Here is an 18,641-nt window from a genome sequence, read left to right on the forward strand (position 1 = left end):
TAACAATAATACAGTATATAAAATGATCTCGCGGGCGGATATAATTACGCGGGCGGATGTGGCCCTGCCCTTGAGTTTGACACATATGGACTAAATAGAACTTGAAAAGATATATTTTTCAAATGTGATCGCGCAATTCAGATAGAGTTGACGCAAGACTACAGCCTGCATGCCTCAATGAGTCATCCTCCCTCGCTCTTACTTTTTACCGTTCATCTAATGAATACACTGAGTATGGCTTTACCAAAACAATCATTGATGGCGAATAAAGTATCCATTATTCGAGTATGTAGAGCGGGATATATATATATACATATATATATACCAGCGTATCGCAGCGGAGAAGTAGTGTGTTAAAAAGGTAGAAAAGAAAAGGGAACATTTTAAAAATAACGTAACATGACTGTCAATATACAGTATTTGTTTTGTGAGTGTTACTGAGTGTTGCTGTCATCAAGGATTTGATTATCATTATTTCTTTCAATCAGGTTCGTATTTGTAGGATGTGTTGTGTTCAAGTTACATTCCGTGTTTGTCAATCGTTGTAAAGATGACAGGTTTCATTCATCGATTCGTTTCTTACTGCATCAATAAACAGCTCGTCTTCTTCTTTATCTGAGACCTGACACACTGCATGCACGGGTTTTTACACTGTCTTCCTTTAGCGGGACATTGACTTTTTCCACCGTGTGCTTTGTTTCCACAGTAGCTGCATTTATGAATATGCTTATCAGGCGCTTCATATTTTTGCTGCCTTTTCAATTGTGTAATTCGGTTTTGTTCAGCTCTTTGGAACTGTTGCTTTTATCTGTGCACTGCGTCAGTTCCGTGAGCCACTCGGTGTACATGCATCGAAGGTTCCCAGCTGTGCTGGTGCCATCTCGTGCTATGTCCATGGCTGTATTTAATGTTACCTTAGTCCTGGCACTTAAAACTTTCTCTCGCGGTTTCGCTGAGTTTGTGTCAAACACCACCCTGACCATCTCATCTTCCTCTCCATAAGCACAGTCCTTCACCCGTGAATATTTACCCGTGGCAGTTTGCTATTGGATTGCGCTGACGGACGGCCTTATATGGGCAGGCACTAAATTACAAGCGCCAGCGCAGCCTGTCTATGAACTTAATTTAAAGTGTAGGTTTACATCGTGCTTTGTTTCTGAAGTAGCAGAACTCATGAATATGGTTGTATATGTCACTCGCTCGCTTCTTATTGTTTCGCTGCCTTCTCAATTATATAATGCATGTTTTCTTGCGCTTTTTGAGGTCTTCCTGGTTTTCTATGTACTGCGTGATTACGTGGGAGGCGTGATGATGTCACACGAAACTCCGCCCCCACGGCGTTGAAGCTCATCTCCATTACAGTAAATGGAGAAAAACTGCTTCCAGTTATGACCATTACGCGTAGAATTTCGATATAAAACCTGCCCAACTTTTGTAAGGAAGCTGTAAGGAATGAACCTGCCAAATTTCAGCCTTCCACCCACGGGAAGTTGGAGTTGGATGAAGTGAGTGAGTGAGTGAGTGAGTGAGTGAGTGAGTGAGTGAGTGAGTGAGGACTTTGCCTTTTATTAGTATAGATGAACATGTGGGAGATTTAGATGGGTAGTGGACACCCTTGAAGTATCAAGTGTTGCAAAGCACCAACACACAAACGATGGACCTAGGTGTCTAGTCTCGAGAGCTATAGGTTCATTACCAAAGAGTGAACTAAATGATAACAGCTGCGCGGCGGTTCAAAAGTGCACCTTAGATGGAACACAGCTGATTATCCTTCTGAATTGTAAAGAATACACTATCCTGTAAAATGTTGTTTTGCAATGACCATCAACACAAGCCAAGTCACAAGGAAAAGCAGGAAAAAGCAAAAACTGATCTATGGCAGGAATGTTTTACTCATGGATAATTATAAAAGTCTGCAGCTCCTGTGACCCAATAATATTAATATTACTTACTTAGTATTTGACTGTTGTCTTTATCCAAGGCAACTTCCAACATCTGAGAAACAATTGGTTACATTTCTTTTGTTTTTCCAATTGGACAATAGGCAGGTGAGGTGACTTGCTCGTGGTCACACAGTATCAGTAGCAAGACTTTAGCCTTCAACCTCAGGATTTGAAGTCCTAGGTCCAAAGCCTTAACCACTACACCAAACTACCTACAATAATACTAGCCCTTGGTGAAAAAAAAATACAAATATTGTGTACGGAAAAGCACTTTATTACACAGTACTTCTGATACACCCAATTAACCCTTGACACTGTAATGCAGAGCATTGTCTTACAAAATTTCCTAGGTGAGGCCAGGTACAGTTTGTCATTGTAATAAAAAATGGTATAAACTGAGATGCTTTCCTTTAAGTTTCCTTAAATTAATACTTAATCTAAATAAATCTAAGAACTGTTTATCAATCATTACTTCTGTGAGCAAGCTCAGTTAGGACCTACTGGTGTAATCATATGGCAGTGATATGAAGTGATGGTGCATAAATTGGCTGCTTGGCTTTTCTTAAAGTCTATTGCCAAGAAGGTAACTGCCTTGGTGAATTTTCTGCCTTTATCAGTTGTTTATTTTAATTTTTTTCAATTAAGCGCTTATTACAGTGAATGGCATCCCAGATCTACAGTCTGTACACGGCTTCTGCAGATATTAATATTCACATACTTGGAATTTAGGCAGATAGGATTGGTCTACTGGTACATTGCGTTTCAAAATGAGCAGAAAAGTGAAAATGTACAAGGTTGTGAAGACTTTCTGGAATGGTGCAGTAAACACAATTTTTTAAAGTTGCAAAAAGACCCAGTGAGTTTCCAGGAGCTATGCTGAGTTTCACCTTACACAATAGCCTATAAGATAAGTGTTAATGAGTCTTTATAACCTTGTATGAAATGCTCATTACTTACCACTCAAAAGCAAAGTTGAGTTTTGTGCACTAACGACACGCTAAATATATGAATGTGCTCAGCATGAGAAATGATATGGATTCTATGATATGCACTGCACAATTAAGAACAAATGAATAGTTAGAAAGCTGGAAACTCATATACATGTACATGTTTAACACAAATTTCACAAGTATTAACTATCTGAAAATACATTTTGTAATTCTTTTTACGGATGTACTGACAGCACCTGGTCCATGTACTGCTTGTGTAGAGTCTGCAGAATCTCCCTGTGTTTGCATAAGTTTTCATCCCATATTATAAAGGGCTATATGGCTGGGTAATTAAGAATGCTCTAAGTGAGTGTGGGTGTCCATGTGCCCTGCAATGGACTCACACACTGTCTAAGGGTGGTGCTTATCTTATGGCCAGTGCTGCCAGGATATATTCTGGCCTACACTATTTACCCTGAGGTGAGCAAGCTTTAGTAATGAATAAATTAAAGGGTTTTGCTTTTGATCTGACACTTTAAGTGACTTATAATGCAAATCAAATCAAGTGTATACTACAAGTGTGTCCATATTTCTACATACGGTGTGGCGGCAGGCTAAGTGACTTGCTCAGGACTACACATTTTATCAGTGGTGGAGAATGAACCATTAGCCATGAGATTTATAGCTCATTGTCATAACCACTAGGCCACAGTGCCTCCTGGTGGTAATTTTAGTGATATTCTGAAATCATTTTGTCATGATCTCAGGAATTTAGGCTGTGTTATCCTAGATAATAGTACTCTTACTAAGAAAGTTAGTCACAAATGATTGTTGACCTGATCTGATGGTTAATCTTCACTTACTGATATCATTCAAGATGTGTGATTCCAGTCACCGTCCAGTTCTTTAACGCTACTCATCTCTTCTGTGGAAAAGTTTGCCATTAAATCTAAAGAGAAGACTGAAGTAAGCGGCCTGCTTTCTGTTGGACTCCAATTTGTATATCATACAATCCACAATTGTTCTGATTTGCAAATGTTTATGGTCACGTTCTTTTACTCCATGTAGTAAATTGTCATCTATGGAACTGTTTTTTTTAAGATGCATCAGGGGTGCAGACACCTGTGGAAATAAATTAGTGTAAGAAGGATTTATCTGATTTTGATTTATCTGATTTTGATTCAGCCCACCATGTTTACCACTTCTTTTTCTAAATTTAACATTTGCTAAAGGAATTAGTGGCATTTATTCATTGCTCTGTTATTTTCTGTTATGCCCTTCCTGGATGGAGGGAAAGTTGCAACTCAGCAGAGCCTGGTGAGAGGAAATTGAAAGAACCTGGATATAGCTTAGGCAGGCATACTATACTGCTAGTTAAATGGCCACATGGTCCTAAATTACATAGGCTCTAAGATCGTATGGACTATAGGTGGCACACTCAAGGTATCCTCAAATTCTTCTGACTCCTGATTTTTAAGCCCCAGCCATGAACAACTTCCAGATGCTCACCTTGAAACTATTTCTGAGGCCCCGAATTCCATGTAGAACCTTAGATTTTGGACATGTAAGGCACTGTCCGGTAGCCTCAGGTACTTCTGCAGGTCCATAAAGTCAACACTAAATCATAACAAAACCCAGACATAAAACCAATACACACTGCACCAGGGGTCCCCATAGTGTCCTCTAGTGACTTGAGAAAGTATTATTAGGAGTTCTCCATAGTTTTTCTTTGGTCAATTCAGGTACTTTTACTATCCTCATCCTGTCTGGTAGCATTTTGGTCACTACTGGTGCTGCTATTCAAATTCCACTTATAACATGAATGGAGTGTTTAGTCAAAAGGTGTGCTGTTCAAGTGTAAAAGTAGCCCTGCTGCTTGCCATACGCTTTTGTAAGCACAGACTGAACAAAGAAGTATTTATCTGCCACAGCTGACATGTGTGCCAACATGTTAAACCCCATATATGAGTGCATCTGTTTCCCAGACAGGGTTTGAAACAGCAGAGAGAGTGACCATTATCTAGCAAGCTGTTGAAACTTTTCCTGCTTTTTATTAAGCTGTCAGTGCTCTGTGGTGCTGTTTAGGCACTGCTTTCAGCATTCTACACACATCTGAAACATCTGTGTTTCCGTTTGCCCTCTGGCCTCAGGCATTCTGTGTTACACATTTCACTGTTTCATTTGAACTCTCAAGCTAGTGATTCGGTGCCATATAAAGGTGGAGTGTACCTGCATGTCTTTGCCAAGGTGGTCACCATATACCTGGTAAACATACCGACCACATTTTTGTTATAATGAGCTGGCCGTATTACCAAGGGAATATCAACTAAAGGTCAGTAATTTTCTAACCCACTTAACCCTGCTAGCATAGAGCGCAAGGCAGGAGCAAACCCTGAACAGGGTTCCAGTTCATTGCAGGGTGTGCACACACACACACACACACACACACTCCAACAACACACTAGGGACAAATTTAGTATCACCAATTCATCTAACCTGCATGTCTTTGGACTGTTGGGAGGAAACCGGAGCACCAGAAGGAAACCCCCACAGACAAGGATAGAACGTGCAAACGCCATGCGGGAGGACCCAGGACACAAATCCTGGTCACCCTACTGCGAGGCAGCAGCGCTGCCGCTGCACCACCATGCCACCCTCCACTAAGGATGTAAGGCCAATATTAGTCAGATTCCAGCAAAAATTCTAGGCCATGCAATATTATTAAAATATGACATTGTAGCTGAAAAGCTACTGGAATAATAAAGTGGAGAGAGAGCCTTCACATGTTTGATGCAGTGTCGCTAGATATTCTATTCTTGGTTTTATTTGACACATCACCGCTGATTTAGGTCAAGGTGAGCAACAGAACAGTAACAGGCTTGCAGAGATACCTGCCGTGTGCCACCTGTCTTTTATTAATTAGCTGGAGCAGGCAGCCAATGAAGTATTCTGCTTTATTGTGTGCTTGTTTTTTCCAGTGTTACAAAAAAGAAAGCTATTTAAGCATATTCATGAGAAACTGTTACTGAAAATGATCAGTGAAACAGTGCAACAACATACTGAGGCAGGCATCAGACTTGAAAGGTACCACCCTGACACTGCTGTTCTTTCCTTCAGCAGTAAGCCACTTGTCCTTCAGGCAAAACACTCTCAAAAATTGCTGCTGACATAAGAAAAAAAAGGAAAATATTCACACTGTTATATTGCTTTGTAGCAAAAGTAAACATAACTTAGGATGGATAGAGCGGTAGGAGATTTGGGGGAGACAGAGGTAAATCAGATGATATGCTTGACCACAGCAACTACAGTAGGAAAGGAGTCATTGGCATGCCAAGATGTTATTGTGTTCAGCAACCTGTATAATTTTTATGATGGTAATAATTGAATAGTAATTGAATGAAAGGCTTAACTGAATGATTGTGGCCTTTGATTATATTGCCTGCTTGTTTCCTGACCCTAGACATGTATTGAACTTGTACATAGTGTAGTTTTTGAGGTTAAAATATTTTATGTTGTTATACACTGTCATACACATAGTCTGTATTTTAAATGAGTGTACACTATTAAACCAGACTGTTATGGAAGAAGCAATGACAGATTCAGGGAACCTTCTATAAAATTGAGCAGCACTGACTGGGATGGGCATAACTTTTTAAGCTGGCTGTAGAAAAATGTACACTGTTATCCAACTGCAGATCCAATAAGTTTCACAAAAAAAATCTTTATCTTGTGCCAAGTGTCCACTGTACAGATTTGTTTACTATTTACCATTTTCCTTTCTTGTTTCCTTTTTTAAAGCCTTTTTGTTTTTTGTCTCATTTATAAATGTGTCTTTTTATCTAAATGTTGGCTTATATAAGGATTCATTCAAAAGAAAGGCATCTCAATACTGTCTGTCCCCATAGTGGTACCAACATGAGAATGTACTCCACACCACAGGTCCTTAATGATGCATCCACATACTACAGGACAGTTAAGAACTATATGCGTTTCACAGGGTGGAATTTCCTATAAACACACAAATTGCTCCAAGTAGAATAATTTGTAAATACAGTTGTATCCTGAATTCATCTAATTGTGACATAACACTTAGCTCTCACCTTATTTCATTTTATAAAATGAAAAAATAATAACCGGGTCAACAAGAAATAGCATTTTGTGGTTGCATTATATTTGGAGCAGCATGTGACATAACCTGTGGCAATCAATGGGTCCTATTAGTGTTAGATCAGTGGCAAAACATGGAAATCTTACTCTAGTATTATGGAATATATAATAAGTTAGTTATGTAAAATGATATCAGTTAAGATATGCATATCTTAAGTAAATGAATTGCATCATGCACCTACAGTATATACAGTCTATCAAAAAAAGCTGCAAGACCTTATATTTCAGAACAGCATGGCATGGACCAGCCACTTTTCATGGGAAGTATTCATTTAAATGATATATGTGCAATGCTGACTTGGGTGTTTAGTCATGCAGATTAAGGTAATTGTGTGCTGTAAACTAACTCTATAACCTGCAACAGACCAGTGCTGTAGCTGTAGTTAGTTAAGAATTAACTATAACATGAACATTGTCGGTATCACAGTATCATCAATTACTGTTACAGTCTGCTGTCTACCTTCACACTCTTCAGCATCACTGAGATCAAGTTAAGGGTCCAATTGATAATTTTTCTCTAAATGTTTCTTCACTCTTTCTTGAATATTCTTGAGGCTTGTCAAAGGATGCCCTTTCCTTCCCAGCTGAACAGGCTGCTGCCAATCAAACATCTAGCCCCACCCATTGGGTGGCAAGCTTGCAGATAGCTGCCTTCCCAGCCAACCTGTGAAGCAACCTATCATAATTTTGAATTTTATTTTATTGTATTTTTTCATTTTCTCTGTGGCCACAAAAATCATTTAGGCAGTTTCAGAGGTCATGGAATTTGGTTGCCACATTTTTTATTTTATTATGTTTTTAACTAGGCTAAAATAAATTGTTTCATACAGCGGCCATTTTGTGACTTGTATTTTCCATATTGTAAGATAAAGAAAAGATGACAGGGAGTGTGCAATATGTGATGTCATTACTGGTGTGTGATGTCATTACTGCAGTGGCATAAATGTCAGTGTTGTACATTTTCAAGTCATTGAAATTTGGATACAACTTAAAAAACTTAGCATTTCATGACCATTTGTTTGAATAAATTTACTCTTTGGTTACAAACTGTTTCTCTGTGCAGTCTGTATAAAAGTTGTCTGCCAGCTGCTATAATATTTTCTCGCAAAGCCTGTCCACTTAGTGATAAGGAGCATTGAATATTTTTAAAATGTATTTTTAGAGATGCCCCCACAGTTTTGATTTTTAAGGGGTAGTTAGGTGGTTTAAGATTCACCAAAGACCAAAACTCCACATTTTGTATTGTGATTTGACCAATTTATTACATAATAAATGCATTCAGCTTGCTTTATATTTTCACAGACAAAATAGAACTGACCTTTATTTACTTCTTGTATGGATCAAGCAATAAATTCAGCAGAGACGTTGTGTTTTTCCCAAAACGCTGACCAAACATTTGCATGAGCACAACAAAGCAGGATGGTAAGACATCACTAGTAGTAACTTGAAATTTCAAAGAGTGTGTGCAAGAACCATTATATACTGAGTGCATTGATCAGGCCTCTGTGATCAAAGGATTCTGACTTCTAGTTTGAACACTGGGGCTTATTCTCAGATAATGTGAACACAGAACTGCCAGAAAGTCACTTTCATTGTACCTATCCCCAAAATCACTTGAAAACATAGTTGAAAACCAGTCAATACAGTAGATGCTGCCTTATTAAAATATTTCCGCTAAGTTTCATCTGGACAGTTTGGCTTTTAGCCTTTCTGCCTTTTGATATGCCGGAACTGCTAGTAGAAGCCAATGGGGCTTGAAACATACTCACTAAAATCCTGCTGAATTCAATTTAGCAAAAGCATGCAAATGTTATGTTACATATTAAAAAGGATATCAAAGTACTGTTTCCCAACTCTAAATATAAATAAAAGGCACACTTTAGTTACAGTGGCTAAGCATCTCATTTCAGTTTCTGCCTCCAAGTAACTCTGTGAACCTGAGCAAGTCACTTGTGCTTCAATTTTAAAAATAAGGTATGTGTTCTAAAACGTGTGTGTGTGTGTTTGTAGATAATTGTTAGGTGTCCTAATCTTGGTCAAAGTCTTCAGTCAAATACAGAATACCTAAAAAAAGTAAGAGCACTTGAGCAAACAGCAATGCCAGAAACAAACAGGCAGGCTGGAAGACAAGTAATCTCCTACTATCACCAAACCCACTTGAGGTGCCATAACCATAAGTGACCTAAATAGGTCAGTTTTAGCCTGGTCTTCTTAAAGGGCTTCGGCAGCCCTGTTGGAAAAGCAGTGTATCTATAATTAAAAATTAAATAGATTAGAACAAGCTCAAAGAGCTAAGAACTACTTCTTTATTGCAATGTCTTTGATATGTCCTATGTGTGATGTGGAGTGAGTACAGGAGCCTAGTTCATGTGAATCACACAATGTACTTAATGGACCATCTACAGATGGATGCAGACATGTACATATGCAAGTTTTTTAAGATGTCAGGATGTAAATGACTCATAATCACAGATGTCTTTGAATGACTGTCACATGATGAAGGAGCATTTGCTGGTAGCATGCACACACATTAATCAGATCTCTGCACATACAGTAGGCAAGAGGTAGGCAAGAAGGGAGGGGTGGTAGACGGATGTATTCTGACCAGTCGACCTTTTCAAACTAAAAGCAAGCCTGCTTTGTTTAAATTATAAAGATGGTCTTTTGGTAGTGTGCTTTACTGTCCTGGCTCTCGTCTGATCCTCATGAGCAGCTAGCTAATCCCAGAGGCAATATCTACAACTTCAGATAAACCTCACTGAACCTCTTTAAGATCGTTAGCAAATGTAATCCATCAGTATTTACTTCTAGACAGGTTGCCATAGAAATGAGTCATGAAAGCAATCCGCACATTCCCAAATTAATCCATTAAGAATAAAAAAGGATTAAGAAGAATGATTTGGAAGTAACTGATTGTGATGATTCCTTGGCTTAGAATTGAATTCCATATTGTCAGCACTAAAGGAATTGGAAAGATGTGAGGAACACCTGGAAAGACCAGGCCAACTCCTTGGCTCAAGTGCTACTGTAAGAAACGTGACTAAGGAACTAGGGAACCAGAAGGGGGAGGGTTTAGTGTGCTGCTTCATGAAGTTCGCTTCAGATATCATGAGGAGGGTTATTGGTTTTCAAGTTCCAGCATATTACTTATATCAACTATGATGAACCAGGTCCCTGCCCAGGACTTTTATGACCCTTTATTGGTAAATAACTAAATGAATGTTGGCAGTCAAAACACAAGCAGCTGAACACATGATAAGCCAGACCACAGTAATAGTTGATTATCTTAAAATTAACCACAGATATTGCTTGCCCTTCCAACAAACTAGTATTCAGTTTCATCAGTGAAGTTAATTGCATATCCCACAAATAAAAAAAGCAATTCTGCAAGAAGACAATATTAGTTATAATTAAAATGTCTACCAAAATTCGATTCACTTGCACAGCATCAGCAATCCTAAATGTACTGACCATCTTTTATTATTTGATAAGTTAGGTAAGATAGGATTTTTTCAGGAGGGGAACACTTATGAACAAAAAGATTTTTTTTAACAAAGATGGCCTTGTATCCAAAAGGAGCTGTAGAATACAAGTATAATCTTAGCTGGTCATTAACATTAGAAATATTTACATATTGTAGTACTAGGGTGTTGTATCGTGTTAGCCATTATGGATGTAGTGAGAAGTTAAACAAAGTGACACCTTTTATTGGCTAACTAGAAAGATTACAATATGCAAGCTTTCGATGCAACTGAGGCCCCTTCTTAACGCAAGATATAAAGATTAAAATTATATTTATATCTTGCCTGAAGAAGGGGCCTGAGTTGCCTCGAAAGATTGCATATTGTAATCTTTCTATATAGTCAGCCAATAAAAGGTGTCATGTTGCTTAACTTCTCACTACATATTGTATAAGATTATAACATCATTTATCTGTCTTTGGGTCTTCCTGTTGCCATGCCTTTCTACTTCATTCTATGTCTGTCTGTTTTGCTATCTAACTACCCGCCAGTCTCCTTACTTGTTAGCATATTAGTCTTCCTGCCTGTTTAACCCTTTTAATTGTATCTACCTGCCAGGCCATGTACGCCTTTGCCTATGGCTACGCAAGACTGCCTGGTGACTTTCTCCTTAGTCCACAAACCTGCCTAGCTGTCTCTTTCTGTCTGTCTGCTTAGCAGCCCATTAGTCTTAATCTCTTGTATGTCTACATGCCTGCCTATCTGCTAATGCAACTGTCTACCTGTTGACCTGCCTCACTGCCCATCTGCCTTCTTTCTAGGCTGCTGTGTAATATTAATTCTGCATGATTATTCAGAGCAATCATTTGCAATGATTCACCAGGAGTATAAAGTGCAGTCTCAGTATTATTAATGCAAGTATCACATAAAAGGATACTCTACAATGTAGTGCCTAGAATAACAGATGAGGTGCTTCACTCAAGCTTGCAAATCTCAGTCGGTGGCTCTGTAACCATGGAAACAGAGTCTTTGGCACAAGGTTTCACTGATGTGGTGTGCATCTTTTTCAGACAAGGGGTGGCTGCAGAGAGAGAGAGAGAGTAACAAAGGCAGCGATTTGACAGGGAATATCTAATCGAAGGTGGCGTGGCCTTGAGGCAGGCAAACACCCCTTGACATTGACTTTCTAGTCAATTTCAAACAGCCAAGGTCACCTTAATGGAGGGGTGGTATGCTGATGGATCTTGTCTCAATAATCATTCTCGTATCAAATGCCGAACTGTGCAGACACTTTTGTGTGAATAAGTCTGATTACTGCAGCAATAGTTATTCACCAATCTAAAAAGAGTACTTGGCAAGATCCGCCTTTTAGTTTCTGTATCCAGCTACTCTTGATCTTTTGCTCACTCTCCAAAGGGTGAGCGCTTCAATTCCAGCAGAATACTGTATTTATGTTAGGGTATTCCAACCTGCTATATTTTTGTACTGTGGCTAAATCTGCATTAAAAGCCAGTACATAATAAAAGTTGTATTACTCACCCAGAGCAAGTCAAACAACTTCCCATTCAAATTACTGTCTGTGTACAGTGTGTCAGAGAGCCTTGGTTAAAAGAGTGATGATATTGAGCTTACAAATGGTGTAGACTTTACACACTGAGTGGTAGCACAACAGATAACATAACGCAATCCCACATAATCTGAGGATGGTGAAGTGCCCAAGCTTACCACAGCAATGCAGGAAGGAGGTCTTGTAAAGGGCACCAGTCCATAACAGGTTAGCACCACCTCAATATATTTAACAATAGTTACCATTAACACATGCCGATGTCCACAGCAGAGATCTGAGTTTAATAACCTCTAGCATGTCATGACAATTTAGTTAAGAGACAGTAAGTCAACCCCATTAATCCGGGATATGGTTTGACTCCAGTGACTGGGCACATACTGCTTGGCAAGGTGGGCAAAGGCGGAGGTCCTGCTATAGATTTCCTATCTCTGACCAGACAGTTAACTATGTAGTGCTTTCACCATAAGCAAATATTCCAGTGGGTTACTTCCATGTAAGTACTAAAAGAAATTCACACATGTTTAAGAAGCCATTTCTTGCTTTTTTGGTTCTATAAGTAATGTACCTATTTTTGGGTTAAATTGCTAGAATACAATCCTCTTTCTGGGAATATGAGGGCCCACATTGACCTTGGGAACCCTAAGCAGTCGTTTAGTTCACTTTTGTCAAGAAATGGACCAAGCATGATATGGCAGAGCATTTACAGTGCCATCTGTAATGGACCAAATGTTAATGCATCAGGATATTCTGAATTTGCACTTTCTCATGAAAAAGAACCTTCTAACCAAATCACAAATGTGTACTTTAGGTACCTAACAAAATTTATATTGTCAGATACAGGATAATCTTCTGAGGCACTCGCTACCCACCTCACCATGTCTATAGTGGCTCCTTCAGCGAAGCACCACCCCTCACTAAGACATCTGTCTGTCATCCAATCCTTTCTACACTGTTCCTGGTGTGCAAACCTGAAGGCAGTGTAACCTTTACCATGTGCACCATTCAGGAGGAATGCTGCACTTCCGCAGCATCCTAGTGAGGATATTGAAGCCCATCACACAAGGAATTCTCACTGAGGCACAAATTCCAGCCTTCCTTTTTTACAGTACCCACTGTGCCCCTCAATTCAAGGCTCCACTGAATGTTTTAGGCAGCTTACAGCTAATGCCCATAGTGTCCTACACTATATTAACACTTCACCGCCAGTGTGAGATTCCCTTGGTTCTATCTTTTCCTGTTCTATCTCCCTGAATCTTTAACATCCTCACTGTTATGCACCTCACGTATGAACTATTGGATCTCTTTTATGCTTCTAGACTTCTGTCTCCCAGGTGTCTGATTTTTTTGTTTATCTTAGGTAGTCACATTTATTACTAAATCCATCAAAAGGTACTATATAAACATATCGTGAGGATGCAGTAATTAAACCATTAATGACATAAGTGTCCAGGTATGATGGATTGCCAGTCTGACCTCTCCAAGCTGAAGAAGAAGGGCTATAACACATAACTACAAGGGCTTTAAACCCCACTGGATCATTCTTGTTTGATCTTTCCTATCATGCTTCATCGCAATGCTGAGCAACTGCTTTGTCGTATTTGGGGGACGGTAATATTGTCGTTGCCATGGATACTACAACCAAAAGGAAGTCAGTCTCATCCATGGCAGCTGTGATTTGCCTGCATTTCTCCTGTGCCAGGCTGTCAGTTCTTTATTCCTATGTTTTTTTTTTGCATTACATTCCTTTACTATCACAGTGATGCTGAAACAAAGTAATTAAAAATATGACACAGTAGTACAATGCATCTCCCATACCAATTCAATATTTCTATTTTTCAGTTTACATTTCCCATCTGAAGTCTTACAATGGTACAAGAAGAAAACAATGAAAATTTGCCAGAGTAAATTGCTGTAAATACGAGTAGCTCAAGGAAGCCCAGTTGCTACCCCTGTTGATTTGGTTGCACTGTGGTAGCTGTTGTCTGAGTCATTTTAAAAAGTGAACCAAAGAAGCAATAAAAGACCAGCATTACAGGGTTAACCAAAAACACCTGTAGAGAAAGAATCTGCTCATGATGTCTCAGGGTTTTGTTTAATGTGTAGCCTGTTGCAATGCCACAGGTCCATTTCTGTCTGGAAGGGCACACAAATCCACTGTGTCTCCATTTTCTTTTTGTTTTTTTGATATAAGGAAGAATGATCTTCCTTATAGATCATGGCTCACTCGTGCCTTTGGAGCCCTGGACCTCGGCACTTCCGCCACACCCGGAAGGGCCAGGAGGAAGAAGATTGGGGACACCCGGAGTGCTTCCGGGTACGCAGCCAGCACTTCCGCCACACCGGGGCGTGTCGGTGGGAGATTGCCGGGAAGCACCTGGAGCAATTCCGGGTGTATATAAAAGGGGCCGCCTCCCTTCATTGAATGGCAAGAGTCGGGAGTAGAGTGGATGGAGCTCTGGAGGAGAGAAAGAGGCGGCCTGAAGAAGTGAGGCACTGTGTTGTGGCCAGGACTTTGGGGTTTGTGTGGCACTTTTGTAAATATGGCACTTCGTAATAAACGTGTTGTGGGTGACATTGACGTGTCTGCCTGTCTGTGTCCAGGATGGCTTCCACAAAAGAAAAAACAGTATTAATATAATTTGAGTAAACATGACTTCAGTATTTATATTTTTTACCAGATATGTAACCATCACTTTTTATCCATCTTGTTGATCTTAGCCTGGTAGCCTCCTACATTTGACCCAGAGTTGGCATGTCAACTTGTAATATATTGCTTACAACACGTGGCTTCCCACAGTTCAGTTCTGTAGACCAGTCTTAGCAGTCTACAGCATTTCCACACTCCCTTTCTCTGCAAGAATTACCAAACACCTCCTCAATCTAGGACATCCCTTTCACTCTTAAGCCTACTTATATCCCTTTCTATTGTTTCTCCTCTATTTCCATCCATTGTACCTGACCAATTATGTTCTGTATCTAAATCACCATGTCCAAGTTTGTGGTGACTCAGGACAGCCGAAATGTTTTTAGGATCTTCCTCTACCAGATCATAAGTGTTATTCAGCAGTCCTGAAAGTCTCCAAATAACACCTGACCACTGGCGTTTCAGATGTATGATATGCCTTATATACCCAAAATCTTTTCTATAGAGCTACTGTCCCTGGTGTTACACCATTATTACTGCTTTCACCTGTGTCTTTCATTTCTTGAACTACCTGTTTCAGCTTCCATGACCATATACCTCAGAAGGCTTACATCAAGCAATATTGTTTTGTGGCATTTGATTTTGCAGAAGGGGCAACTAAAAATGTCAGGCATGAAGAAACACAAACTTATTCTAAGAAATGTGTCAAAAATACCTCTTTTTTAAATCCTAATCCAAGTGACAGAAGCGTTAGATACAATGGAAGTGCCATAAAATTAAAAGGATCATTAATAGTATTAATCAAAAATGTTTAGGAATGGAATGATTAAATGGGCAAGCATCACAGCAATGGAATATGGGAAAGGTTATCAAACTGGGAGATAATGTCTGTCCTTTCCTATTTGTAATATATATGGATCGTATATTCAACGTAGGCAAGAAATAAATTAGAAATGCAGCCTTGGGATGCTATAAATTAAATCTGGTATTGACCTAAGACCTGATATATGCAGGCGATATAACATTCTTTGTAATAAGTGAGCAAAATTTACAAAGGAAATTAAAAACATGGAAGAGCAAGCTAGACGAGAAAGGTATGATAATAAATATACAGAAAAGTAAAGTAATGAAAATAACAAGGGAAGAACAAGAAGAAAATGGTATGTGGATACAGATAAATGGAAAACAAATACAAAACATAGTATCCGGGAGCGATCATAAGTGAAATTGGAAAAATAGATGAAGAAATTAGAAACAGAATAAACAAAGTAAATAAAATATACTATCAAATTAATAACACCCTAATATGAAAGAATGAATTAAATATAAAGGTGAAGATGCATCTACTGTATATAATACCATATATGTACCAACAATGCTATTTTCTTTATCTCAAAATGGTGTTTAAAATGAAAGGTGATGAAAAAGACAGAGGGAAGACCTAGCAGGGTATGGAAAGAAAAAATCAAAGAAGCAGCCAGAAAGAGAGGTATGACCATGGAACAAGAGAAGACCCTGGCAAAAAATAGGAAAAAATGTAATCACTGGCTCAAGATCCCAACAAAGTAAAGTATAATGGGAGAAGATAAAGTAAGGAAGTAAGCAAGCAGAGCTGCATAAGTCATAGACGATATTGGTATAAGTGTAATGAGATTCACCTGGTTTCCTGCTTCATACTGTACTGTCAGGAATGCTAAATCATGGATGCATAACCTCCAGCACTCTAGCGAAGTGGCAGATCTGCTCAAATATAGTAGCAGTCACACTGCCTGAGAGCTTCAAGTCATTCTTGACTACCGCCAGAAAATCTGTAATCTATATATAAATTTTAAAAACAAATGCTATCACAATAGCACTATAACAATTTACAAAATTTTTTATTATTTGAAGCACAAGCTGTTTTAAGTAACTTGCTCAGTGTCACAAAGAGTCAGACATGGGGACTGAAGTGGCAGTCATGTAAATTAAAGTCCAGTGCCAAAATGTCATCCTCTAGTGGGGACACACATAAACACAATGGGGCAGTTAAGTGATACCAGTAAATGTGATGGCATTAAACCTCATTAAATAGGCAAATAAAACTGTTGTTCGGGCAGTATTAATAAACTGGTAATGGTCTTTATGAGAAATTCAGCTTGTTACTGGCAGCAGAAATGAGATATTAATAAGTGATTAGAATGAATCAGACAGGAAAACTGAGATTGTCTGTGTTTTCCTATAGTGCCTCTCACTCAGACCTGGATATGAAGATGCCATAGAACTTTTTAACGGGTTGAGTTACTCACCCATTAATTTCTCACTGTGATGACATAACTAATACTTCATATGGAATTAGACATTTCATTCATAGAGCACTGAATGCTAGTGGAGGCAGTGTTTGCCTGGATCCCAATTGATCTGAGAGATCAATGAACTTGGTTAAGGCCAGCAGGAGGTCAGTTGGGAGGTGTCTGCTTTAGGACTGAAATAAAGGATTAGTAGGAAACCATTTTTGCCTTGCTCGTCATGTCAGCTCAGTTATTAAACTTCTTGTTGCTCTCAACTGCTGTTTTTTTTTTTTTTTTTAATGTCTATATACACCATTCTCACTTGTATCCGAAACAGTATACCTTGTCTTAAATGTAGCTTTTAATCCTCATGCTCTCTCTGCTTGATGTTGTGATGAGGCAGAGGCAAACTTTGAGGCCGCCATTGTTCATCCCTCATTTCAGCTTCTTTCCCCAGACCTATTCCTTACAGACATGTCCCTTTCTGCTCTGATGATCTCCACCAGCTGCTGTAACCTTAAGCTAAATCTTCACAAATTTCATAGCTATCTGAATAAAGTGCCAGGAACGCTAACTGTCTGTGCTTCACAGAGCAGCAGTTGGCCATGACTGCAGAACCAATCAAGCTGAAGGAAGCACTTGTGCACATTAGGACTCCCTTCTGAGGCCTCTTATTTCTGCTTTCAGCTAATTATTGTATGGACACCACTTTCTTGTGATATTCATCCCATTCGACCATCTATTATCAAACCTGCTTAATCCAGTTTGGGGGAATAGGAGTTGCAGTCTTTCTTGCCAACACTGAGTGCAAAGTGTGAGCCAGCTTCATATAGTATGTATAGCTGCTCTAATTATTTGCACCTTTGTACTGCAAAGCAGAAGAAATTAAAATTGGTGCATTCTCTATTCATAACTATTTTTACAGGGGGAAATTTGTACATCAAGTGGATTTTGTGCATCTGTCTGTTCTGTGCATAATTTACAGTATGAAATAATTATATTCCATGGTCAAATTAGTCATCCTTATAGATTTTTTATGAAACAGGTTCATGAGCCATCTCACTAAACCCAACTTCTGTTTTTAACCAAAGTGATCCAAATAGTTTCTTTTTTCAAAAATCATTGAAACTTTTGAAAATTATAGAGTACGCAAATTTCATTAAAATCATTTTTTTGAGGTTTTCAACCAATCTAGTTTGCTCTTTGTATATTTAATGCTAGAAAATATTTTGCTATTTATACCACTACAAGGTTGTCCTTCAGGAGAAATATTTCAGCTTGATGTGTTGGGAAATAAAAATGTCAATGTCTTTTATTTAAAAACATGCCTTGAAAACCAAAGTTATTTTTGAGCCTATAGAAGCAATCAGTAAATCACTGGTGGGATAACATGACCATCTTCTCAATGATACCCCATCCATCTTCAGCTACTGCACTTTATATTGTGTTTACTTCTCTTTTACTGTATTTGTCAATAGGTAAGTATGAATAAAGGGGTATTACCCCATGGTTATTATGAATAGTGCTTCTTTAATATTTTTCTTCTTGACTTGTTGAATTTTTGCTGAGGTTGTGAAATACAAATAATCTTGTTTAATGTGTACTGTTTACCTTCATTTTGATTTTGGGCTTGTAATTTAATTTACCATCATGTCTTTAAACT

At 38.7% G+C, this 18,641-nt stretch overlaps 1 protein-coding gene and 1 long non-coding RNA gene across 10 annotated transcripts in view; one reads left to right on the forward strand and one right to left on the reverse strand.

Moving 5' to 3' along the window:
* Positions 1-18,641, forward strand: part of LOC120525970 (neuron navigator 1-like) — a 365,228-nt gene that overhangs the window by 207,499 nt on the left and 139,088 nt on the right. The gene's annotated exons all lie outside the window — the stretch shown is intronic.
* Positions 3,670-18,641, reverse strand: part of LOC120525973 — a 29,676-nt gene continuing 14,704 nt past the window's right edge. Inside the window, exon 3 of the long non-coding RNA XR_005633051.1 lies at positions 3,670-3,994. This is a non-coding gene — a long non-coding RNA (uncharacterized LOC120525973). The remainder of the gene's footprint in view (positions 3,995-18,641) is intronic.

The sequence above is a fragment of the Polypterus senegalus genome, chromosome 3 (genome assembly GCF_016835505.1).
Source record: "Polypterus senegalus isolate Bchr_013 chromosome 3, ASM1683550v1, whole genome shotgun sequence".
NCBI classification, from domain to species: domain Eukaryota; kingdom Metazoa; phylum Chordata; class Cladistia; order Polypteriformes; family Polypteridae; genus Polypterus; species Polypterus senegalus.